Here is a 27,601-nt window from a genome sequence, read left to right on the forward strand (position 1 = left end):
CACGGATGAATCCCGGTTTTCACTGGCAGATAGCGTGTATGGTGTTGTGTGGGTGAGCGGTTTGCTGATGTCAATGTTGTGGATCGAGTGGCCCATGGTGGCGGTGGGGTTATGGTATGGGCAGGCGTATGTTATGGACAACAAACACAGGTTCATTTTATTGATGGAATTTTGAATGCACAGAGATACCGTGACGAGATCCTGAGGCCCATTGTTGTGCCATTCATCCACGACCATCACCTCTTGTTGCAGCATGATAATGCACGGCCCCATGTTGCAATGATCTGTACACAATTCCTGGAAGCTGAAAACATCCCAGTTCTTGCATGGCCAGCATTCTCACCGGACATGTCACCCATTGAGCATTTTTGGGATGCTCTGGATCGGCGTATACGACAGCGTGTTCCAGGTCCTGCCAATATCCAGCAACTTCACACAACCATTGAAGAGGAGTGGACCAACATTCCACAGGCCACAATCAACAACCTGATCAACTCCATGCGAAGGAGATGTGTTGCACTGCGTGAGGCAAATGGTGGTCACACCAGATACTGACTGGTTTTCTGAACCAGCACCCCCCCCCAATTTTAGAGTGGCCTTTTATTGTGGCCAGCCTAAAGCACACCTGTGCAATAATCATGCTGTCTAATCAGCATCTTGATATGCCACACCTGTGAGGTGGATGGATTATCTCGGCAGAGGAGAAGTTCTCATTAACACAGATTTAGACAGATTTGTGAACAATATTTGAGAGAAATAGGCCTTTTGTGTACATAGAAAAAGTCTTTGTGTTCAGCTCATGAAAATGGGGGCAAAAACAAAAGTGTTGCGTTTATAATTTTGTTTAGTGTAGAAAGCAGGGGTTCTCAACTCTGGCTCTCGAGGTCTTTTTCCTGCAGAGTTTAGGACGCTGCTCTCGCTGTAGCCTGTAGCACAATTACATACTGGAATAAACACAATATACTGGATATATGATTTATTCCCCAAACTCCACCCCGCAGCCGATTATAAAGATTTCATTACTAAGTTAATCACAGTCCTGATTGCCTACTCACTGCTACAACAAATACTAACCCCTTTAAGCCCCTTGGTTTGGGACAAAAAAAATCTCTATGTATTGGGTTTAATCCAGTATATCATTGTGCTACAGACTGCAGTGAGGAAATCTTGCACTGCGTCTGAAACTTCCCTACTATTGTATGCGAAAAACATACACCACAGTAGAGTAGTGTGAAAAGTATTCGGATGACCTACTACTTATGCTGAGATTCTGGCTGCATCCGAAATCACATACTTCCCTAGGTGAAGAACAGTGACAAAAGAAGCATGTCTGAATTCACAGTACTCATAAAAGAGTAGGCAAAAAAGTACCCCCCCAAAAAAAGGTCTTCCCAGCGAGATCCTGAAGTGTGCATATGATGGACACTTTACTATCCCATGAGGCCTCAGGAGAGGATTTGTGAATGGCAGTGATGCGACACAACATGGCGAATGTTGTACGTCCAGATCACATTCATACTATATAGAGCTTACCTTTTTAGCGACCGTGAAGTAGCCCAAGTTCTTATTCAAAATAATTTCGGTCAGATGGACACTTTAATATCCCATGAGGCCATGGGAGAGGATTTTTTAATGGCAGTGAAGCAACTGCAACTGATGCTAGTAGGTCACATGAAAGTTACAACATGGCAGATGTAGTACGTCCTAATTTAATTAATTCTACCTATATTCATTGAAGTTCAAATGTAGTTATACTCAGACAGTATGTGATTTCAGATGCACATGTGCAAGCTAATCAAGGTCTTCAGGATTACAAGAAAGCTATGTAAGTTTGATCAAGGTTGGACCTAAATGGACCTCGAGGGCCAAAGTTGAGAACCCCTGCTTTAGGGTTAACTACTTGCATAAGTATGAGTTTAACTTCGTTTGCATGAGTAAATGTCCTGAATGTACTCTTCTCCTGACATTAATACAAACAGACTAGTAGATAAAATGTCTTATTCAGGAGGCAAGACCCCGCTTGATTCAATTTCAGGACAGTACACTGATGGAAAAAGTCATGGAAACTGTGTAGTGCTGATTGATGCTCTCCGATCTTTTCCCAGCATCACTCTGAGCTTCAGTCTCTCTGGGCTTTCACTTGTCAGATAAATAAATGGCTTATCAGTGTCTAATTTCATAATAGCTGATTATTGATCTGCATGAGTTGGCAGTGTAATTGAAATGAGGCTGGAACATTGTGTCTCGGAGTGCTGGGAAAAGAGACGACCTCACAGTGAATCATTCTCTCTGGTTCACAAAAGACGTCAGTAGATTCATGCCCTCCGGCGGATGAGGAATTTTCAGTAGATTAAAACTCTCTCCATGTTGATGGCATAAGCTGATTTGATTAGTTAGAACATCTTACCTGCTTGCTTCAAATAGACTACACGGAAAATGTTGAATGTTGAAATGTTGAAAATGCTGAAAAACAAAATTTATGTTTGTGTAAAAAGTAATTCCATCAGCAAAACACCTGTTTTCAGTAAGGCAATTTCCTGGTATCAAATTGGTACTGGAAATAAGCTACAGGGGGAAAAAAAAGTTTATGTATAAGGAATAATTAACCTACAAACCACCCTGTAAAGTCATCATGATCAAAATTGACAATTCTTATCTTTTTATGTAATATTAGTATTTATTATTATTTATCCATGCACATTAATCAACTTCCCATCTCTTCTCTTCCCTTCTCTTCTCTTCTCTTCTCTTCTCTTCTCTTCTCTTCTCTTCTCTTCTCTTCTCTTCTCTTCTCTTCTCTTCTCTTCTCTTCTCTTCTCTTCTCTTCTCTTCTCTTCTCTTCTCTGTTCACGCGTTGATACACAATGATAATACGCTAGATTTGGCAAATCATTTTCATCACAGTCAGACAAAAAATCCTGCTGTGATAAAATAACAGTATTATTCATTTCATGTATTAAATTTGCTAGAAATGTAGATTTTGGTGTTGCTAAATAAGTATTATAATAGGAGTTTACATAAGGTTGTGAAAGCACAGTATTTTAAAATGATTGGATTTTGGACTATAAAATAGTCAAATATAGGAAGAGACCTTTTAATACGAAGACAAAACTAGGGACACAGCCGAGAAACTTATTATAAAGTGTATTTTTAATCCATTACATAATTTAAATAAAAATGTCCTGTTATTTCTGAACAACAGGACATAGTAGTAAGGTTTGCTTAAAAATACATAGGCCTATTTATATTTCTGTTTTTCTTCATTCATAGCACTTCATAGTCGAACTTGACAAGCTCTTATGTATACTTGCACATAAAGTTTTGAGTCTCAAGAGTTGAACTCCATGCAAAAAACAAAACAAAAAAAAGTTCACGATCACGACTTTCCTGTGTGTTGAGCTAATCAAATGCTAAATAATTCAAGAACATTTTAAATCCCTCATTTCCAGTGGGCTGTGGGACGGGGAGGTCATTTGCTCATAATTATAATGTACAAAGACCCATGAGATCATCTAAACTGAACAACAACATGCAGTGCTTTCATGAAAACGACAAATAAAAAAATAAAATAACAACTTTGCAGAAATAATAAAAAGTGCCTTTGTGTGGTATAATGAGGTAAATTATAGCTTGAGCGGTCGGTGGAAATTACAGGGTGTCAGCCATTTCAGTGAGTTTCTCTAAAACACCCACATTAATTATATCAGCTTCCCATCAGTCAAGCTTTTATCAGGTTGTAGGTGTCTGAGAATCCTGCTTTTTGAATACAATGTTTCAATAGAAATAGATTTTTGTGGCTTGCTTTTGTGAAAAGGCTATTTAAAACGAGTAGTCTCTACTTACATAAGTGAGGGCAGTAAGAGGTTTATTTTATTGTTTTACAGTTTTATTTTATTTATCATTTTATATTTAATGTATAAGTGAATTTTTATGTTATAAAATGCATTTTCAACAGCCACTGCAGTCTTCAATGTCAGAACTTTGACTGTTCTTAAAAACTTACTGACTGTAGTGTACATTAAAGTGGCCTACAAAAAAAAAAAATATATATATATATATTTTTTTGTAGGCCTACTGTTATAATCATACAGGCTGCAATACAGATTTTCAGGTAAAACATAAATGAACCATACAACTAATTATAAAATAGGCTACATAAATATTAGAATCACAACTACTTCACCGTTGTCCGATTCGCGATTGAATCACTCTTGGGAGTCGGTTCCTTTTAATAAATCGGTCAAAGGATATAGCAATACGGTCTGAATCGATTCGCGATTCCGGAGAGTGTCTCATTCTGACAGTGACAGCCCGCTCACGCGTTTAATCTTTTGGAGCGGCTTCTCTCACTCATTATTAAAACACTAACAAACGATTTTAGAAGACAGAAAACACGAAGAGCGCTGGACATTCACCTACAATCCACTGAAACCAAACCTGCAAAAGCGTCCCATGTTTGCTGGCTATGAAGAAAGCATTTATGAGGTTCAACACCTGCACGTGCAGCTTGTGAACGACTCACCTCAGGTAAACAAGTACATTAAAACGCTGTAAATGGCAGAAACTATTTTCACTTTGTTGTGCCGTGATAGTAACTTACCATGGTATATGGTACTAGGACTATAATACAGGAATATATTGGTAATTCTTGTAGTATAAATGACTTCGCAACATTTTATTGCACAAATTTAACTTACCACTTATAGAATGCTCACCTGGCATTATCTAGTAAGTTAATTGGTTATCCGTCATCTCTCACGAGTATGTGCGTCAAAAAATATTGCAGTTAATGTAGCCTATGTAACGTTACTGTAAAAAGTCATCATGACATTTCAGTTTAAGTTTTTAACTTGGGCACAGTGTCATTAAACATACCGAAATTGGCCAAATTTGTATGTCTAGCTCTTTACATGTTTCATTGGCCGATTCAGAGTTGGTGTGAAATTGCAAAAAACATGACATGACAAAGCATACAACTACCAAATTTGTCTGCACTGACTGGTTATGGGTAACTTTAAAAGGTAATGTTCCCCAACACTGGCCATCACATTTAATTATATTTCTTAATATTAGTGCTTTATACATATTATACCAGCTAGAAATCAAATATATAACCAGTGACTACCACGTGCTTGTGAATCCTCCAAATCATCAGCACCCATTGCCAAAACAAACCCATGAGAATCTTCACGCAATACCTTGTAGCCTTATTGACTAAAGGCTTAACGGATTCTCCGTATCAATCATGCTCTCTTCCCTGTAAGCCGGTGTCTTAGCGATCATCTCTCCTCCATGTTTGGACAATGAGATGTGCTGGAGAGATGAGCCGAATGGCCTCCCACCCCATACTTATCTGCTTGTGCCTCGGCTCCATTTCCAGCACACAAAATAAACTATCAGAGCCTGGAACCTGCACAGGGTGCTGTGCTGAAAAGGAAGATGAATTAGCAAGTCTAAGTGTGCGCAGAGAGAGTGAGAGATGATCGACTGGAGGTCTGGCTTAGGTCACCTTCATAGATTAAAGGGGATGAGAGTCACCTGGGCCCATATGGAACATAAATCTCAGAGTGAGAGCGCTGATGTGGCACCAGCTCCCCGCTGTCCATAAGATCAGCATTTCAGATTTCTGCATTTACACAAATTTACATGCAAAGTCACTTTTATTTCTCCCAACTCTAATGCCAAAAAGTACAATGGCATGGTAATACGGTGCTTTTGGGTTTGTATTGTAACCTAAAGGTCACCTTAAACAGTGTTTTTTTTTTTTTTTTTACTTGGTAGCAAACACAGGCAACGCATGGAGGGTTCAGCACAGTTTGATCTCCAATCACACATCCTCTTCATTGGAAGAATTAGCAATCAAGAGAAAATCACGGAGGAATTCATGTCATATAATCATCATTTGAGATAATTGCACGTAGGCCAGTGTAAATGCAGTGATATGTCTATGCACATGCAAAAACGTCATGACCTGCAAAGTGCTCAAATGGGCAGTTAGGTTATTCAAGGTTTCTTGCAGCAAAAACATTTATAATGTAGTTCTGCCTTAACATGTTAAAAGGAACACGCCGACTTTTTGTGACTTTAGCTTATTCACCGTATCCCCCAGAGTTAGATAAGTCCATACATACCCTTCTCATCTCCGTGCGTGCCGTAACTCTGTCTGACGGACCCACCGCTAGCCTAGCTTAGCACAAAGACTGGAGGTAAACGGCTCCAACTAGCATACTCCCAATAAGTAACAAAATAACGCCAACATTTCCTATTTACATGTTGTGATTTGTATAGTCACAGCGTGTACAAATAACAAGGTCATTTTGTTGTTGGCGTTATTTTGTCACTTATTGGGAGCAGTATGCTAGCTGGAGCCGTTTACCTCCAGTCTTTGTGCTAAGCTAGGCTAGCGGCGGATGCGTCAGACTGAGTTATGGCACGCACGGAGATGGACTTTTCTAACTCTGGGGGATACGGTGAATAAGCTAAAGTCCCAAAAAGTCGGCGTGTTCCTTTAAGCCTATGCAGCTACCTTTTGCTACCATCTGTAATACTTCTGTATGCAAATGCATCTGCCATGCAGCTTTTTAAATACAGTTTTGTCTCTCTGTGGGCACCTGGAAGTGTCAGACTAAATGACACTCAATTATAGTAAAAAACAGAGGCGTCCAACCTCTGCACAACCACCCAAGGCTTATCTGAACAGCTGCACACAAATGCATCTTAAGGTTCTGTAGTCTCAGTATTTATTATTATACACTTTTTTGGGAAGTGATTTTATTTGTTTATTTATTTTTCATTTAATATTTTTTTTAATTAGCATTGAAATAGGACTTTGAGAAGGGTAAGAAAAATGGTAATTTACAGTAGTTATGACTTTTCACAAAAAGCTAAGTAATTGGGGAAACTGTAATTGACCTCTGAGCTTTCCTGACCTTTCTGCTCAGTCTTTCTCATAAATATTGCATTGGTGTGTTACATCAAAATGGTCATATTTAGTTTTTTCCTTTGAGGTCCACTTATAAAGCTGCTGAAGGTTTTTGTGGCAACAACAGTCATAATTTAGTTCTTTAATAACCATTTTCCACCTGGTTTCTGACTCTTAGGATTAAATGGCAATGACACTTTGCATGTGAAGTGCATCACAGATGATCAGGGATCTTGTTCAGCCACTCATTTCTAGCGTCGGGATCCTTCAGACAGATATGCAGAGCGGCAGGTGCTGCACATATCCAGGAACAGCTCAAGGTTTGGTGGCCTTTCCTATGCTTTTCTCTAATATTGTTTAGTTTTTCTGGGGTTTATTAGGAATAGTAGTATCTATCCTTATCTATATTCCCACCTCACCATGACTGAGTGTCACAATATGGAAGTAAAGATCTATATATATATATTTTTTAAAGGGACAATGCACATTAATCAACATTGATTGATGGCAAAATCCACAAGTCCATAAAACATATAAAATTCCAACAAGCATAACCATAATCAAAGCATATTAATACAAACACAGAATGACTTTAGATACAAGGAGACAAACACAAGGCACTACTCCAAATTATGAAAACATAATTGATTATCCAATAACGACTGTTTTATGGATGCAGATGTCATATTTCTTAATTTTGTAGGTATAGTATTTATTTATGTAATATATAGTATTCATATATTTAGTTAAAATTTTACTATGATGATATAAATTAGACCTTTTATCCAAAATTTTCAAAGCCTGCTTATAGTCTTTCGATTGATGGTAATGTAGTTCCCCCGTCTGTGTCCAACTGGTAAGGCAATAATTCATATGTGAAAGATCATGGCATTAACATATAACTTTGAAGCCTCAGTAGTTAAATTATTTCTAATGTGTCTAAAATTGACCAGATTAAATTAAATTTTATTCCCAACTTACTAAATGTAAGTTGTGAATCTATTATTATGCCTTAAATACTTGTACTCATGGACTACTGATAATTTTATTCCTAATACTATGACATCCGAATCTGACTCTCTATTTGCAGACTTTGATAAAAACATACATACAGTTTTACTAACATTGAGATGTAAACATGAATTTTTTAACCAATTAGAGACATTGACCATTGCAGCTGATAATTGTTCTGGAGCTTGCTTTTTGCTTTTAGCATGCACATATATAACCGTATCATCAGCATACATCTGACAGTTAACAGCAGATGCAGAATTTAATTGCAAATTTGTCTTTTTGTGGATTGACAGCTTGAATAATGATAGGCTACATATAGAGAAACTGCATAGATCCTGATCTTTCATTTGGCGCTAATCAAATATTTTCAGTTTTCTCTTACACCAACATGCAAACTCACCAACATCACTTTGTTCATTCTTGAAGAAGTGAAAACCTTTGTTTGTTTCTTTTGTACAATGAACTGATTCACTGTTTAACTGCCAACTGGGGGTACCAAATAATGTACAACAGGTCTGTGAGGTACCTTTGCTTTGTCCTACCCTTTACTGTAAGATAGTTGTGAAGAAGAGTTGTGATAGTTTAAAGATCATCAGGATTAATGTAATTGAATAATGTCATGAAATAAAATAGAGGCATTGAGCATCAGGAAGAGAATGTAATGAGAAAATCATACATTTATCTGTCCATTCAAGCATGCCTCATGCCCAGTCCTTTTCATATAACTGGACAGTTGCTTCTGAAATGTCGATTTGCGGATGCAAAAGAGCTGTGTCTAGTTTTAGACATTACATTTGTCTTTAACAGGCAAACGATAACATAAGAAAGAATAAATAAATAAAATGAAGAAACAAACAAATGCAATTATGCTCATAGCCACAACTGTCCAGTCAGTGTATCAACAACACTGTTAAGAGTGTGTGAAGAAATGTCAAAGCATAAAATGGAGAATTGTGTCTCCATAAATATGCAATAATCTGCATAGCCAGAATCAATTCAGGATACTTCATTTAGAGAAAATTAGGAGGAAACAAGGCATGAGAGTGGACACAAGTCAAGTCAAGTCACCTTCATTTATATAGCGCTTTTAACAATATAGATTGTTTCAAAGCCGCTTTACAGTGATAATAGGAAATTAAAGGAACAGAGATTGTTTTGGCTTTACAACAGCTCTACAATAAAATTATTGTCCAGCTAAAGTTAGTTTTGATTGGTTAATTTCCGTTGCAAAGATCATTAGTTATTAACACGACATCGTCTGACAGAAAACCCTTAATGCGCTCCGGCCCGCTCATTTGCACAACAACAGTGCAACAGGCTCGAGAACGCAAACCTTGAAATAGGTCCCAAGGTGCAATCCTTGAATTTAAAAAAAAACAAAACAACATGTTAGCAGTCCAAAAATATCAAGAGCACAGTAACCCAGATAAAACTTTCTAAAAGATGCATGAAAAAGCTTGAAAAGAGCATAAAAGTTAGAAAAAATATATAATTTGCAATCGAATGCAATAAATGCTCTATCCATAGTGTTTGATTTGTCAGTCATATTGAGGTATTTTTTGGAATCTTTTACCAGTGGATGTTACCTGAAGGTAATTGTCGTAGAAATTTTAAACTAACCATGTTTCTAACATCTAACCTTATTTAACATCTAACATTTGAACAGGATGTACTGTACGAAACCAATGGAAAACTTGTGACTTTGAGTGTGTGCGTGTATAAATAACATAGTTTGGGAAATGAAACTAGACAGTCTGTTAGAATCTTGTGATTAACAAATGAAGTCATCATTAAAACAAAGTTTGCTTTACCTAGTAACAGAGGGGTTTGCATATGAAGAACCAATCAAATAGTGGGGAAATTATGTAATGCAGCCTGACATTTATGCCATACCTCTATACTATAAAAACTGTTGTATTCTTGTGCACTGTGGGAGTCTCAATGGAATTTGTCTGAGATCCTCCGGCCTTGATTCTTCTTGGGAAAGTTTCTCTGAGAACTGCTCGAACACTCTCCTGGCCGTTAATAAAGGCATTTAAAGGACATTTGCTGAAAGTCTGTCTGTTAATTTTTGCTGCGCAGCAGGTCAGTTTAGGAAGCAAGTAAGTTAGAGTAAGAGACTCGGCCAGTTGTCGACGGAAGACGCAAAGAGCTAGAGTATAAAGGTTATTAAGTGTCGATTTGTAGACGCTCGGTGTCGATCAGTAGACGCGACAGATTTTATTTATTAAGTGTCGATTTGCAGACGCTAGATAGTCAGTTTTAGGAAAAAATCCACTACATAATTAAACATTTAATGTGACTGGTGAAGCAGATTAAATTCCTACAGTATGTACAAAATCTATTTTATCCATATACATCCAACACATAGGGCTTAAATTATGAACTATGTGCTGGAGTGGAGAGACAATCTTGTTTATGGACACCGTTCTGCATGTGGCACTGTCGGATTGGAGTTGAGCCCGCCAACCTGTAACACACAGATTGGTCTACAACTGGCTAACAAGAACATTTATTTCCAGGCTGCAGGCTACCTGAAGGTCACTGTTAAGGCAAAATTGAATCAAAAGCACATTACAAATGATGCTCTGCTCAAGCCCAATCAGGATAATGTTCCCTTGGTGTGTTGTTCTCTGCTGATTATGGGAGTGCACTTGTGTTTTTCTCACTTTTTCTGACTGGAAGTGTGCCTGTGGCCTAGGAAAGTAGAGATACACATATTGAGATATATATGCGCATGTTGAAAACAAACGTGTGTGTATACAAGGAATATTTCTCGAGCAGCAAATCAGCACATTTGAATGATTTCTATAGAAAACAGTTATTAAAAATTATAATTACATTATTTCAATATTGTTGTTTTGACTGTTTTATCAAACAAATTTAGCCTTGGTGAGCATAAGAGACTTTTTTTCATAAAAATCAAGCGTAGCGTTATTTCTGGGAGGTCACGTCAGTCAAACTCGCATCAGTTGACTCTCAGCTGATCCACGTCTACCTATAGGAATATAATGCCTATCACAGCATCCATTCAGTTTAGTTTAGGTAAACTGTGCAGTTTAGTTTAGTAGGTTTTTTTTTTTTTTTGCGATAAAAGAAAGAAAACTGTCAAAGCACTTAGACTGCATATTAAACAATGTAAGATTGTACAGGTAAATGCACTCACAAATGTGGAAAACATCTGAAAGATCTTGCAGCCACATTGTAACATTGATTACATTTAATCAAGTCGCACATCTATCTTATATAAACTGAAAAAGCAGTGTAATTATTGGAGAACAGTATTTTAGCATGGAAGTTAGAATAAGCATCACACAATCAGTTTATACCAAGACGTCTGTTAAGTGTGCAATAATTACATTTGATTATCTGTAAAACCCAGTGCAGTAACATTTAAGGTAAATCACTGCATCATCTTGGACCTTTAATTTGAACAATCACACCAGCTTCACAATCGCATTTAAACACAATGAATGTGTCTATTTGAGTCAACAGATCGATGAGATAATAGATGTCTGTGACCTAAGACAGGGCTTTGCATCCTTTAAAGAGTTCAGCAAAGGCTTTTGTTTATCTTTGTGAATGATTTAGAGACATACAGAATATCAATTCATAACGTTTAAGTGTTTGAGGGAACTAGACCTTATCAGAACGGCTCATGGGGTGATCGTTTTCTCCCATTGATCCCTGCAAATGGTGGCTGTCGTGTTAAGAACTCTTCCAAATGCCCATGTAATCAAATGCTCAGAATTCGTCTCGTTCTGTGTGTGTGTGTCACGTGTTTAGGTGAGTCATCCATGCCAAAATATGTTGGCCTTGATCTGTCTCATATGTCTTTTGAAAATGGCATGGTTGAGGGTGAACAATAGCCGTGGAGTCAAGCAAATTTTTATCTCTGTCTTGTGGGTGGAATAAATGAGTGGTTTTCAAATGGTGAGTGATATCCCAAAGATGCTCTCATAGGGTCACAAACAGAAAAAATAAATAAATATTGCAACCAATAGAATGCAAGTAACACCCATTTGAACACCCAAGGTACAATAGCAAATTAAATTGTCTTATGTGTCATGTTTACTTTCTGAAAGGAGGTTAGCCTAGATTTCTTCTCATATCATTTGTTGTTGATGCCAAAGGCTGTCCAATCAGACTGTTATTTTGTTCAAATTCTTTTGTGACTTGGTTAAGCTAGTAAAATTAGACAGATGCCAACATGGACAAGTTACTTGACACACCACGAGCAAACCAACTATGCAGGGTACAAAACTATGACCCAGATTACATTAAAACAGGTTCACTTGCAGTAAGAATATCCCCCCCCCCCCCCCCCCCCCGACCAGGCTGTTTTTTATACTCACACTTTTAAAAACATATTTTCTAACTCAAACTATTTAACTCCAGACTAAGAGAGTTGTTAGAAACTTTATGGTTGTGACGATAAAGTCATGTGACCATGGTGTGTAGTTCATTTATAGGCTTACTTGAGCTTTTTACTTAGGCTTAGGAATTTATAAGATGTCTTCATTGGGAAGATCTTGATGAACAAAACATTATACCATCTGATTTATTCCAAATTCCTTATTGGTTTGCAGTTGAAATACTGTTTCTCTAGAACAAATGCTTGAATATTTGATTTCTCCATGGAAGTGTTCCTGGTTTTGTGTTCATCACATTGATTGTTTTTTCATTAAATACTTATATTAAGAAAATACTTACATATTAAGTCAGTTATATACTGTTATCAGCATATGATGAAGTAGATTCATCTCTCATCATGTCTGAGAGAATGTGTGTGGTTAATGCAGCATCAGATGCCAAAAGCTTGGTCAGTTTTTACTTTCATTTTCTGTATTGTGTAATTGACTGGGGTTTGAGACTTCTTCACCGACATAACTCCCACGCAAAGTTTGCGCATTGCTTGTGTCAAATCCACTGGCTCGCCTTCATTGTTTAAAACTAAAATATTTCCAATATATATTACATTGCGGAGTGACATTTATCATCTTTATCACCAACTCCATCTTTGCTCGCAAAATGATGGACAACCATTCACATTTCTTGTGTCATTTCCTGTTGTAATAAAAGTAAATAATTAAATATATAAACAAGTAAATAAAGTGTAATATAAATTAGTATAATATGCCTATGAAAAAAAAAACCATTGACGATAATATTGTGTATCGGCGATGTCACACGCTGACAATAGGACGATTTAACTATAAGGAGTATCACCCGACAATTTGCTCTATGTTGGTTTTGTGAAGTTGCTCAAGAATAACTCTACAATACTTCTGAGATGCCACTGTAGCAAATTGCCAGTGTAAGAGGTTGCCAGAAACTTCCATTTTAATGACAAGAGTGAACAAATCTGTGAGATTAACCGTTGGAGCATTTACAAGACTAGTACGTCTGCTGTCAAACAGTTCGAGTTAATCTCTTCACAAGTTCTGAAGGATCTGACACGATTTGTCACAGGCTTAAGCTCGTTTAATAGTAAGTCTGTAAAGTTGTAATTCATGATTATCTATGCTGCGGTAATTGGACAGATGCTGAAACAAAAGAGCTGCTCTCAGATTACTGGAACTGTTAGAGATTTTCTTACCATCTTAATATATTTCCAGCTAGAGCTGCACGATTCTGGATAAATTGAGAATCACAATCTTTCAAAAATAGTGATTCCCACAATTCTGGATAGACAACTAAACAAAATAAGGTATTTATTTGAGGTCCTGACAAAATGTTCATAGCTGCAGTCTATTAAAAAAATATTTATGATGAATGTTATGTTAATTACAAAAGTTTTTTTTTTACAGTCACTTGTCGCCACCTACTGGCGTAATGGTGTAATCGATACAATCTATATTTGAAGTGTCAAGTTACTTTCAAAAGGTGGTTTTCTCTATTTTGATCACTACTGTTGACATCATTGTTTATATCCAAAATATTTAAACGGCGACTGCAAATTCAGTTCACATTCATGTTTCCTAATTTTGCATGCACAACATGTGACAATTCAAATGCTTAAGAATATAACGCATATTCCAAAGATGCTGCTCTAAGATACTGATTAATCACACGTCTTAGGCTAAATCATCAATTGCAATTATTCAGGACATCAGAGAGTTTTAAAACGGAAATCCATTGAGCTGATGTGGTATAATTACAACTGAACTTGTTGGGTTTCATGTCAGAAAAAGTGGCAGCTGGTTCATACATGATGCATAAAGATGCTGCTAGAGGCCCTGATTGAGTTTTGTAGGGGTTTTTTTTCCCTTCTTTTTTTGCCACTGCTGTCTTGGTTTTGATTGGCTGGATCTTGTGATCAGCTGTGTGATAATGATGGTTGCACTATGGCAGAGAGGCCTGATGGGGATCATCTCATTTCCATGTAGATTCATAAAAGCTTGTTTCTCCTCTGCTTGTCTGTCCTTTCCTCATGTTGTTCAGCCCTGGCCTTGTCAACGGGCTCTGACTGGCAGGCAAGCTGATGGACGCCCACGCAATTTCTGCAATCTAACTTAGCCCGCAGAACGAATCAGACACATTGAAGTCACAGTACATGGGTCCCTCCTTCTCACTCTCATCTTTCCTTTCCTCACTCACTCTCTCATTATTTTTTTCTATTTATCTCTTTCCCTTGAAGGAATGGTTAAATGAAATGACACTTTCTTCATGTCATTTTGGAGCTTGGCTGCCTCACTCCTCATTCACACATTAAAAAGCGCTGCCGATGTTATCCCAAATTTCTTCTTTTTTGTTCCAAGTAAGAAAGTAATTTGAGTTTGAGAATGACAACAAGGTGAGTAAATGATGATATTTTTTTAGACAAACAATTCCTTTAACATTCAGATTTCTCCATTGTTTCTCGCTCTCTGTCTCTCTTCCCAATTCAGAGGCAAAGTGACAGGGTAGTGGCTGAATGTCACGCAATCCATCAGGCACTGACAGGACTGTGGCCAAGCCTCAGGTGAGGAACGCCACTGATCTGTAAACCGTCGATTGAGAGACGCACATGGGCCCCAGTGGCGGAGAGGGGCCTCCCCGCATGACTCACTGTTATGCAGACAGAGAGAAGCCTATCACTGTAGCGAATGACTGATCTGACAGATTACGGAGGTGTTAGCCTGGCTATATGAATAAACCTAAAGTCTCACTTGTGGAATCGCTTGTTTAAAGCTTCTGAATCCTAGATGTTAGTTTGACAGTTAGTCTGTGTTGGATTCTGCTCTTCTACCTATAATCCGTTACTGTTTTCTGTCTCACTGGGTTTCATTTGCTAACCGAGGGTGCAGATATTTGTTGTCAAAGCTGGGATAAGTCAAACCACACACATACACACACACATATTAATCAGGGGTGTAACGGTACACAAAAATTATGGTTCGGTATTTATCTCGGTTTTGAAGTCACGGTTCAGTATGTTTTCGGTACAGCAGGGGGAAAAACAAACCGTTTTTTTATTAAACAGTGGTTTACTGATCAATATTTATTTACAGTGGTCTGTCAATATTGCTGAAGCTGGCAGCAACATACACTGCAATTTATGGTGCTGTTATAATGGTGGGAAGAGATTTGAAGTGCTTACACTTCTGGATGCAAAATATGTTAGCAAAATATTGACAATAATGTTATAACTATTGTGCCCCCATTCTAATCCACTTTGCCGGCACTTACTCATTGAGATCTGTGAAGTTAAAGGGGTACTTCACCTCTGGGAAGATGAATGTGTATTTAAAATAGGTCATTTAAGTAGAAGAAATGTGAAGAAATTTTTGAATTTGGAGCTTTCTAGACTGAGAAAAGCCAGAAAAAGTATTTTTGGCTTATGTGGATGAAAGACAACAACTCCCAGAATGCACTTGCTTCACTGCCTTAGGAGGCCACGCCTACCGGTAAGAGTGCGCAGATGAAAACAACAAAGCTAGCCTACGTGATGAGTTTGCGAGGGATTTAGAGATAGTCCAAAATGTCCGGGATTCTGCTTTTGCGTTCTACAGTCGCCATTCATCATGTTTACTGTGGCGAGCAGGACGAGGCTGATGGCCGCAGGAGAACGGCGCGAGGCCGGTGGCGTCATTACTGAGACGCGCCGGGTCTCGCATCTCTCACGGAGGAGCGGGAATTTTTCTTAGCAATGGTAAAGCGCACATCAACCGATCACTTGTTTAGCGTTCATGTAAACACTACATTCAAATTCACCAATCGGAATGAATTCAGTTAGATTGAAAGGTGTGCATGTAAACACTGAATGGCGACCGCAGAAAGCAAAAGCTGAATCCCGGACATTTTGAACGATCTCGCCCGCCGGAGAAGTCCGGGAAAAGGAGGATGGTTACTTACTCAGCTTTCTCCTACTATTCAGCTTTCTCCACAGAACAAGAGCCTGCTAGCTTAGCTTCCAAAGAAAGACGGCTGACACTGTGTACATTCTGACTGAGTGAGATCCCACCCTGTATGGGCGGGCTGAAAACATGCGGAACAATGCCATCTACTGGCTGTAGTCTTTAGCCTCTGGCCAGAAAATCCTCCGATGACGCAAAATGACGATTTTTGCGTCATCGGAGGATTTTTTCCAGACAAAAAATACATAAATCTCTTGTCTCAGGGGGATATGAGGGTGGAAAGCATGGTAATTCGAAAATACTACAGGTTTTCTACTAATACAAAGCTTAATGCTAAATCCTGAAGTAACCCTTTAAGCATAGACTCGCTTGCTGTCAGAATAATCCTTGATGTGAAGTGGAAATATTTACATGAATTTGTAACATTTATAGGGAAGCATACAACTGTAATATGCAAGTTGTTTACTGAGGAAACGTCTTAAATGCATTAAACGCGCTTCTGACAGTAGGACAAGCCATGTAGGTTTTATGATTTAGTTTAAAGCGCTTAATGTAAAGCATGTCTCAAGTTTAAGACGACTTGGATTGTGAGAGCTTATCCGGCAGTAGTTTGTGTCCTTTGTTTGTTTGTTTTTGTGTTGTCTGTTTTAATATTTTTTTATGGATTCTGCATTTTCAGAAATCAAATGAGGACATGCAACTTTAATAATTTTATTAATCTTTTTAAATGTAATAAAATAAAATTTTAACAATTCCTTTTTCTTTCTTTTTTTGCCAAACAAAGTGATGAACAACAGAGGATAACTTTAAATTAAATTAAAATGAGGATGAAAAATTGTGTGATTATTAGAAGTACATTCTCCTGTCTATTTCTGTTAAAGTTCTTAAAATTAAACTTTTATTTTGGCAGGTTGTAGTGAAGACATGTGAAGTGTCCTCTTATAGTGAGATGGCAGATGCTGATAACACAACGAGTATTTGTAGGATGCAAAAATGTGCAGACAAGCAGATCAAACAGACTTCATATTTAAAAATCAGCCTTTTTGGAGTTTATTATTCACAGACACTATTCCATATTGTGATTTAATTAACTCTTTCCCCACCATTGACAGAATTTTCCGTCATTTATGAGACAACGCGTACCCTCCATTGACGTCAATCCATGTTTTCACTGTTATATGATAGGGGCGCTATTACGCATCTTCTGAAAGAGTACAGAATTTCCATATCAAAACGAGAAAGAAGCAAAAACATACGATAAAAGCATTTCTCATTTGTAGTCTTTGACAAAAATGCGATTTTCTCAGCATTTTGTTCAAATTGTTGTTGTTTTTTTATGAAATGTACCACCATTTAAATGCTGATAAAAAGAATGCATGAAGTTAGAAAAAAACTTTTTATTTATTTTTTTAAAGCAGATGCTCTGTACTTTCTTTTGATTTGTTCAGATATTCATTCAAGAAAATATTTTGGGGGCCATGAAAGTTTTGTGAAAATGATCAGAAATGCTTAGCCTGGGTTTCCCCATGCTGCCTTGCGCGCAGCGCGATTTTATTCACGCTGCTAGGCAGCCTGGATTCCATGGACCATATTCTCGCCTCGGCGAGGGGACCAATCACAGAACGGGGAGGGAGCAGCAAGACGATGACGACGTCTATGCGACACACCGAAGCAGTTTGTTTATATCTATGGATCCAACATGGCAGCAGACGCGAAGTTACCTTTCGATGCAGCCTTAGATAGTGTTCTAATTAGTAAAGTCGCTGAACGCCATCATGTACACATAAATCTCTGACCCATCGTCTTCTTCCTCGTTGAATTTCTGTCGCTCTACATACGTCATCTGATATAATTGAAATGATTGGCAATGAGCTACGTACAGGCGCATTTGATAGACATTCCAATAAACGGCTCTGGGCATTCGTAAACCACGCCTCAAATACGAGAAAATGAACATGTGGTTCCCAGACCACATCTCAATGAGACGAGGTCTGACGTTAGCCAGGCTAAGAAATGCTGGCATTGGCAGAAAACTTAAAAAAATAATAATAATCTGGTTGGGAAAGAGTTAAGTATACAGCCCTACTTTTAGTTTATTCATCCATGGCAATCCACGTTATACTGTAAATTCTTTAAAAACTTTTATGACTGGATTGCACGATTCTGTCTGACTTCTATCATGATTCTGTCTTGATCAATGATCAACTTTATAATAGGACATAGATACCTATAAACACACACACACACACACACACACACACACACACACACATGAATGGAATATTAGGAATGGACAAATCTGAGGTACAGGTTTTATTAGTGCTTATAGCTGAAGGCTTTGGAAACCTCAGATGTTGGAGAACTGATTGGCTACTGATGGCTACATGGAAAAAACAGTCCTGTGCACTTTTCATTCCCCAGCAGACCAAGGCGCAATCTAGTGCTGCAGATGGTCGAAGTTTCTCCATTAATCTTTTATTAGTATGTAATTATTTTTTGCCGCTGCATAATTAATAACGTCACTTTGATTTCTATAGTCACGGTGTGCGATTACAGAGAGCTTGTGAATGCGACATTCTTCACAGTGATGTCAGCGAGTTGTTGTATGACAGCCATCCGTGTCATTGAGACTGACATTTGACCAATGTTGGGCCAGTGATTGATTGGAATTCTCGGGGTGAGGTTCAAGTTACTGAAGCCAGCAATGGGTCAACGGCACGCTTTATACAAATCTTCTAATCCCACAGGGAGAACGCCCAGGTACTTGGCAATGTTAACACTGGGCCAATGTTAGGCCTTGGTTTGCTTGGATGGCTGGGCAGAGGCCAGGCTTCTGCTGACTGAGGGCTATTTCTGAAGGACACTGGGGAGGGTACAGCTGGTGTCCCTGCTGTTTAGCGTGTAAACCAGCCAGCCTGCTGAAACAAAGCCAATCGGCTGCTGCTGAGAAACCGTCTGTCCTCAATGGAATCAAACCCATCTCTTGTTCTTCTTTCACCTCTGTTGTGTGCTATCATCCGCAGTTACTGTCTATACATGTTACAGTACAAAAGATGGAAAAGATTATTTTTTGGTTCTGGAACAACATTCTTATTAGCCTTTCAGAGAATGTTATTGCTCTAAATTCTAATCGAGGATCACATTTTACTGGTCAATCTGTTCTATGATTGATGAATGTTGTTTTCCTACTTGACTGAATTGTGTTGTACTACATACAAGAATGAGCCTTAAGCTTCAAACTAAATTAGGTACAAGTATGGATTCTGGGTGAAAGAAAATTCCGATCTTAAGATTGATGTTATGCTTTGTGAATATGAGTTTACAGTCTGTGTGACGCAATAAGAAAGACCACAAAATAATACCAATCATATATTTCTATCGGGTTCAATTGGTATACCTGTACCAATTCATGAACAAACAACCCTTATGAAACTGATCTTATTAGTGAATCAAAAACAAACAGCACAACCAGTCGGGTGTAGTCGATTCCCAAAATGAATGAACAAATTACTTTATAGAATGGACAGCTTTATGGACAGCTTTAGATGGAATAAATATAAAGATTAAGTTACTTATCATAACAGACACACTGTTGGTCACTCACTGAACCAAATCCTGGTCACTTTATATGGAAAGGAGCTCACTTCTTTTCTCACAAATCCTCCAATTTGCTGAAATGCATCTAAGGAATCAGAACCTAAAAAATACTGCTGACATTATTGCAGTGTATACTGGTGCAGTCACAGCCACCTGCAGCACACTGCATACCAATTCAAAATAAACCATGATGACTGTAATTGATATTCCAGTCAGATTAAATGCACATTAAATTACATATGAACTGCATCAATAATGCATGATCTTCTGTTTCTATTTTAAAGATGCATAGTGTCTGGACACAAAATCCACGTGTTTTCTTAAAGCGTCCCTATTATGCTTTTTCAAATGTTACCTTTCATGCAGTGTAATGTAGCTGTCTGTGAATGTAAACAAATCTCAAAAATGCTAATCAGTTGTGGCCCACTATTCCACCTAAAATTGTGTCCATTAATGCAGATTGTCTGTTGTTCTCTCTACTTTGAGTAATGATAAAGGATGGAGCAAGACTTGTTTTACTAATTTTAATATTAAGTATTAAATGTTAAAACAGTCATTCATGTTAGTGCTCGGCTAACATATGTGCTGTTCTTGATACAGTTCCCACATGTGCACCGCAATAATTCACATCGGTTTGTTGATGGACATACAGTACACTTGTTATTGCTGATGGTGAGGACTTACAGCTGCAACATCTCATTATGTACGATAAAACTGAGTAGCGTATCACTGAGAAACGTCCTGCTCAAGCCGTCCTTGCGATGGAGGTTCGGGTTGAATAACTAGTTCTTCCAGTGTTTCATCACCGGTCTCGCGTTCGGATTGGTATGGTAAAATCGACGCCATCATTACTGTCTTTACAGTGTGTACAATCGCTGAGCTTTAGGAAGCCTCCGGAGCTGAAGTTATGATAATAGGCATTTCTTTTCCGACATGCACTGTAAGCGGTAGACTAATCATTACAGACTGGGCCATCTGACCAATCCGAGCAGAGCAGGCTCGTGGAAAGGAGGGATTCAGAGACACTGAATCATCAGACGAGTCGTTTGAGGATCATTGAAAAATGTGGTGATGTGCAATGTAAATTAATATAGAAAATAAAAGTGTTTTTTGAACTTTTATGCATGTAAACCTGCTGTAGGAGACCTCCAAAACAAAATTAGGAACCTTTAAAATAGGGGCACTTTAAAAAAAAAAAAGCTTTGCTTTGCTTTTCTGCTTGCTTTGCGGGATTAGGGTTGTGTGAGTTTGAGAGTCAGGTTATCTCAAGCTAAGAGTTGGAATGCGGACTTGGCAATGACTTTGTACTTTGCTGGTCACTCTTTGATGAGACCATTTGCAGAACAGCAAACAGAGGCATCTCTCAAGATACTGCGGCAGGTACAGTCACAGCAGAATGCAGATGGACAAAAACATTCAACATTTAGTTATTCATATGGGGTTGTAAGGTTACCATTAAGGCCATGAAGTACCCATATAATTAATCTTCCATCCTGACCACTCCCTGTCATTGAAGAGGGTTAAATTCAAGGTTTCCATGTTGATTTACCAGGATACATAGATAATCAACAAGTCACGTCAGTTTACAGCCTTTCGTTTCTAGCTTCGATTTCTTGGAGCAAAGAAATAAAGGACAGAATTGCATTTGTACGAAATGACGAAAAAAAAAAATACTTGTTCAAATTAGGGGTGTGTACGAATATTCGAAATCTGTAATTATTATTCGAAAAATATTGTTATTATAATTATTATTAGAATTTTACTACGTTACTTTGCTGGCCGTCAATGCAGTGAATCCATGATAAATTCGGAGCACTAACTCAGTTATAATTAAATGCACTGGGTGGTGCTGTGGAGCGTGTTGATTGTATTTGATCACATAATGTCGTTGTCTGCCTCGTGAAGTTTGGAATTACTTAGATGAAAATGATCTTACTAAATGATATTACAAAATGGAATTACTTTTAATCAAATAAATTAATGAAACTGAGTTAGCCTATATCACCACCAGAATGAGAAATCACATGAAATCCAAACACCAGTCGAATGAGGAAAGACAGCTGTCCATCACTGCGTTCACGATTACAGGCAAGCACAGCTGTACCCCGATTGATCCGAGATAACTTATCAGATAGCAAAATGATTTTGAGATATATGCTTCCTTTAAGTTTCGTTGAGGGAGACAGGTTTAACGGAAAACGCAAAGTGCTGTTAGACACTTTCCGTTATCTTTGTCTCTGCAACATCTGTCAGCTCAGTGCGTTTTCTCACTCGAGCATGTGGATATTGTTTTTCTCGACATGAACATGAAACAATATAAACACGAAAACCATATGCTGACTCGAGTGTACAGTATATGTGCGTTCTGTGCTATTATTGGCTTTATTCAAGTTTTTGTCGTGCTGCTTGAGCTCAAATGCTTTTGTTCTTTATAATTTTTGTTTACACATAATGTTTAATGTTTTCTACTAAAAGAAAACCTTAAGATATATCGTAAGCTTGTTGTGTACTGTATATTGCCTAATCGTAAGCTTGTTCAGAAATGGTGATTAAAAAGTATTTCTCGTTAAACGTAATTTAAATAAACGAATATTCGAATATTACATTTTTATGAGCCCAAATATTCGAGTACAATATTTTCTAAAAATGCCCATCCCTAGTTCAAATTGCTCTATTTTTTATTCTTTACATGTGAGAGTTAGACAGTGTCAATCTGGATATCATGTAAAGAGAAAGATCATCAGGTAAAGCATTAAAGGGTTAGTTCACCCAAAAATGAAAATTCTGTCAGTAATTACTCACCCTCATGTTGTTGAGACTTTCGTTCATCTTCGGACTACAAATTAAGATATTTTTGATTAAATCTGATATCCTCCATAGGCTTCTATGTTATTGAAACTTGCCGGCCCAGAAAGTTAGTAAAGACAATGATTAATATAGTCCAAGTGACTACAGTGGCTCAACCATAAGTTTATCAAGCGAAGAGAACACTTTTTGTGCACAAAAACAAAAATAACGACTGTTCAACTATTCATTTTCTTCTGTGTTGGCCTCTGAGTGAGTTCACTAAGTGTCACAGCGCAGCTCTTCTGTGTTGTACGTCAGCATGTAGGCTCACTATTGGCCTACGCTGGTCATGTGTGTGATGCGTGTGATGTCAGTGGCACTCAACAAAAACAGATTTGTGCATATTAATAGATGCTGTACAGTTATCCAAATACAGCTCTATAAAGCTCTATAAATACAGCTCATTTCAAATAAAAAAGTACGAGAGTTTCCTCTAAAATGGCATGTTTCTTGAAATTGAGATTTGGATTACACATCAGTATATGCTGTTTACCTTTTTTATTAAAGTTTCACATTAAAAACCTCTTCAAGTCAAACGGTTATTTATAAGGCAGCTTTATAACTTTTGGACTGTTCAATTAACAATTGATTTTTGCATTCCACAACCACATCTTGCAAGCACGAGCAGTCTGACATTTAATTTTCAACAAAAGAGATGAGTCATTTACCCTTCTTACTTTTTATATCTTTGTTCTTATGCAACAAGCTGGCCTTTATAAGTGGAGGCATTGCACTGTGAAATTGTCAAACTCTGAGCACAGAAACAGTGAGGTCCACAAAAGAGACATCAGGCGATCCATTGGGAACCATTATTAGCTATGTCCGCCATCCAGATCCAGGCCATTTCGAAATTAATGAACATCAGACAGAATAATAGCCACTCTACAAGCAACTCTCTTCAAGATGGGAGGTCACGTTACCCAGAATTCATCCCATTAATTAGCACCTTACTTTCCTAACAGTGAGCCAACCTTGCTATTGATGGAGCTCTCTCTGGGGAAATCACAACCTCTACACCTAGATGTTCCTCTGAGACGTCTTTGTCTTCATGTGCGCATGAACGTCTACAAGTCACCGTGCCGGGACTTGTACACCATCCAGCTTCCAGCCCTATAAAGTACATGAACTCGTTCCCAGTAGGGTTTCGTTCGTCCTTGCCCTGCCTCCAGCCTTTGCTTAGGATGTGTGAGGATGCTAATACTAGCTGAGAGGGTCATCTTAGTTGACTGTTGCCAGAACCATCGCCTGCTGACTGCATCATCATCCACGATAGCCAATCGCAGCCAAGGACTCAGTGATGCTCTGCCACTCTCACTGGAGGGATTCCGAAAGAAGTGCCTCGTGACGGTGCATGGTTAAACAGCCAGGAGTCTCTTTCTCTCTCCCTGCCTCTCTCTAATTCAGGACTGGATGCATACACATTCTGGCTTCAAACAGGGATAGCACATTGCCATGCACACTACTCCCTGCAGGCTCAGCAGAGAATAGCGACAACAGCAGCTCTCTCCCTCTCTCTCCCGCTCTCTCCACCTCTACCAGACAAGACTCCTCCTCTCCATCTCTCTGTGACTCCCTCTCTCCTGCATATGATCTGTACTTCACTTCCTCCCAGCTGAAGCAGGAGATAACAGCAAGCTACATTCAGGTAGGCATTCATATTTCCCTCTCTGAAGTTGCAGGTGTTCGGATGTTGCTAGTTTGTTTCGTATTTGGTGCGATTCTGAAAGAGACCTATACTGGATCAGAGTAGAGCGTGCCATCATAATGCCCGCCCCTACAGCGTGGCGTTTGTTTTCGCGCCAACACTGGTTTTTGGCACCGTTTCCTTCCTTATTTCTGGCTGGCCAGGGAAGGTGGTAGTTTACTGGTTGGATGGTTCATGTGAGAAACCCATCATCCACTGCCACGCTTGGTTGAGATATGCTTATCCAAGTAGGGGAGAATGATTTGTTTGTAGCTGGAGATCGGAGATGTGTTTTCTTACGTGTAGGTTTGTGTGTGGGAGTGTGTGTGCGGATGGACGGCTGAGGTTGGAAGGGAGGGGAGATGGAAGCTGAGAAGCTGTATTCATCCCAGGGAAACTAATCCCACCACAGTCCTCCGTATCTGATAAACACTCTCTTCGTCTTTTCTCCCTCTACCCTTCATGTGTGATGGGTTTATCTGTGTCAGTGGATAGTGAAGGAAATTATTCCAGAATGGCATATAATTCCCACAGTAAAAGAGGTTCTTTGAACCATTATTTGTTCTGCTCTGGGAGTCACGACTGCAAACGTATATATTCAGAGACAGATGCTGTCTCCTTCAACCTATAGTAGCAGCCGAAGAGAAAGTAGGTTTGCCTTGCATTGTCCCTCATTCTGAATCACAAGATTGTTATCAAACCATACTTATGCTTCCCTGTCAACTCAAGCTCTCCTTTTGTTTGCATTTGTTTGATTTTATAACACACTAAAATCTCTTATAGTTATGTTATCAAGGACTTGGGCCATTGTGGCTAGCTGTTGCCCACACCAACAAATGGGCCTGTCATTACCTCATATCTGTGTTGGGCAGATCAGCGGTTGCTATGCACGCCTAGTGAGAGCGAGGAGCAGGGATTGCTCGGCTGTAGCCTCGGGCTTTTCCAATTCAGCTGTGCAGATCCTCCTCTGGAATACATCAGTGCTTGAGGAGCTGCAGTAAAACAGTTGCTAAGTGATAACATAGCTTGAAAAAATTCATCAACATTGACCACCACTTCACATTAAGATGCATGTGCTGTGATTATCTCTGTGATTCTTACAAACTTCCATTATATACAAACCATCACAGCAATATTTTCAGTTTACAGATATTTTGTTCACAAAGTTTTTGAACAAAGTTTGCTCTGGATTTGTTGAGTTCTTATACTCTCAGATTAATATAATAATATATAATAATGCACCAAATTTAGATTCTTTGGGTACATTCATTCAAAACAATTGAGTCTTTAAGGAGTCTGCACACCGAATCTGAGATTATAAAAAAGTTAATAAAAATATGGTGGGCAGGAAGCTTGTAAAACAATTTATTTTTTACATTTATTTTACATATGTATTTACTTATTTATTATAAAAAATAACGATCATGGACACAAATTATTACTCTGTATTACAACTTTTTATTTTGAGGTTTCCTTGTAATGACTCATAATGGTAGCAATACATAATTGTGAACATGAATTGGTCCACAAAGGAAGTTAGCTATGGCTATGACTCCCATCCCATCGATAATAATCTTTGATCAAGAGAATCTGTTGGCTTGAGAAGTTCCTTTTTCCCTGTTTACTGACAACCACAGCAACACGGCACAAAGATTGTACCTGTTGGGGCAATATGGGATAGCAGATGTTGGCCCAAATATGTCACGCCCCCTGCAGTTGCCAAGGGCAACGTTGTGCATTATCAGCCTTGTTAAATATCCATTAATGAGGTGAGATACAAGCCCGGTACTGCCGAAAGGTGGAGTTAACCATCCCTTGTACTGTCTCTTATGCTCAGCAGGGCATCTGTGGAAGTCTTTAATGTCAGCCTGTGAGATTAGGATCATTCACCTGGCAGATATTTTTTTTTTCGTCATTCACTTACACCGTTCCCTTTTGTGTTGAAATTGAAGGTAGAGAAATAAATGCAAGTGCATGTGTACATATATGTGCGTACCTGCAGAGGCCAAAACGCTGTTGTTAGGAGTAATAGCAGCCAGAAGATAAAAATAGCGGCTCTATTATGATTTGACCTTGGACAGCTGGCTGCTTGGCTGCAGATACCTGGGCGAGGGAAGTGTACGGATCACTGACATGCTCCATGAAGAGTCTGGGGCAGCCATGATAAATGTGTGTAATAACGGCGCGATATGTTATTGTTGCGTTACACCACAGCAAGCACAGATACTATCTAAAGGACACTCACTGTGGATTTGAGTAACTGGGACAGAATTAAAAAGCAATAATATATTACAAACATGGAAAATTGAAGGTGAATCTCACCTTTTTTTATGTGATCGAACTTCCAGTGACAAGATCTGGACTATGAGGATGTTGTAATTTATATCCATTAGACCACTGGATTGAGCATTTTCAAGCTGGCAGTGTCTTTTTGTGACCCACACCAACAGTAAGGCAGTAATTCTTCACCCAGTGACTGAGATGGATAACAAAAAACAAGCCTGTGTTTGTACAGGCAAGCAGCAGGGGTCATACATATCACAAGCAACAAGGACTTGTGGGAAATGCTGGTGAATAAATATCGTTTGATGTATCCGAGAACAGGAACTCTCTCAAGGTCAGTAGAAGAGCGATGAGATTGTAGGGTTGACAAAGTGCTTTGCCCTAATATAATATAGACTTAAAGTCTTGTTTGAAATCTATGTATACACATTTAAAATGTCTATATACACATTTTATACTTTTTAAATTCGTTTATTTATTTTATTATTATTATTATTATTAGATTTTCTTTTAGGAACAAGCATTAACAGACATAAAAAATTTTTTACATACTTTTAATTGGTTCTTGATCTTGTATAATACCAAATATTAATTCTGTAATTGTAATTGTATTGCACAGTATGCAAAGTGACATAGATTACAGCATATGAATATGCGGTGCTTATTCTTAAACGTGACATCCATAGTCCACCAGGAATATAAACGATCATGTAAATTCATAATATCAGCCAAAAACTTTTAAGATTTGTCTTACTAAGATTTGTCTTACTAAGATTTGTCTTACTTTGTTAGTAATGTCTTACTAACAAAAATATTTTGATATTGCATAACATAAATATTACTCATGTGAATGCTAAATAGCTGAATTCTGTTTTTATCTCTGTGTATTTCTGCTAGGGAAATACAGTAGATGCA

The 27,601-nt window shown here is 38.3% G+C and overlaps 1 protein-coding gene across 5 annotated transcripts in view; it reads left to right on the forward strand.

Moving 5' to 3' along the window:
* The first annotated feature begins 4,257 nt into the window (after positions 1–4,257).
* The window catches only part of syt1a (synaptotagmin Ia), a 218,285-nt gene continuing 194,941 nt past the window's right edge, over positions 4,258–27,601 (forward strand). For 4 of the 5 annotated variants that reach the window (XM_084406908.1, XM_084406909.1, XM_084406912.1 and 1 more), the window contains exon 1: positions 24,066–24,364. The gene's annotated coding sequence lies outside the window, so the exon portion shown is untranslated. Of the gene's footprint in view, positions 4,528–7,100; positions 7,243–24,065; positions 24,365–27,601 lie in introns of those variants that run through there. The other variant, XM_084406910.1, reaches the window with a different exon arrangement.

Source organism: Rutilus rutilus, assembly GCF_951802725.1.
Source record: "Rutilus rutilus genome assembly, chromosome: 4".
Classification (NCBI taxonomy): Eukaryota; Metazoa; Chordata; class Actinopteri; order Cypriniformes; family Leuciscidae; genus Rutilus; species Rutilus rutilus.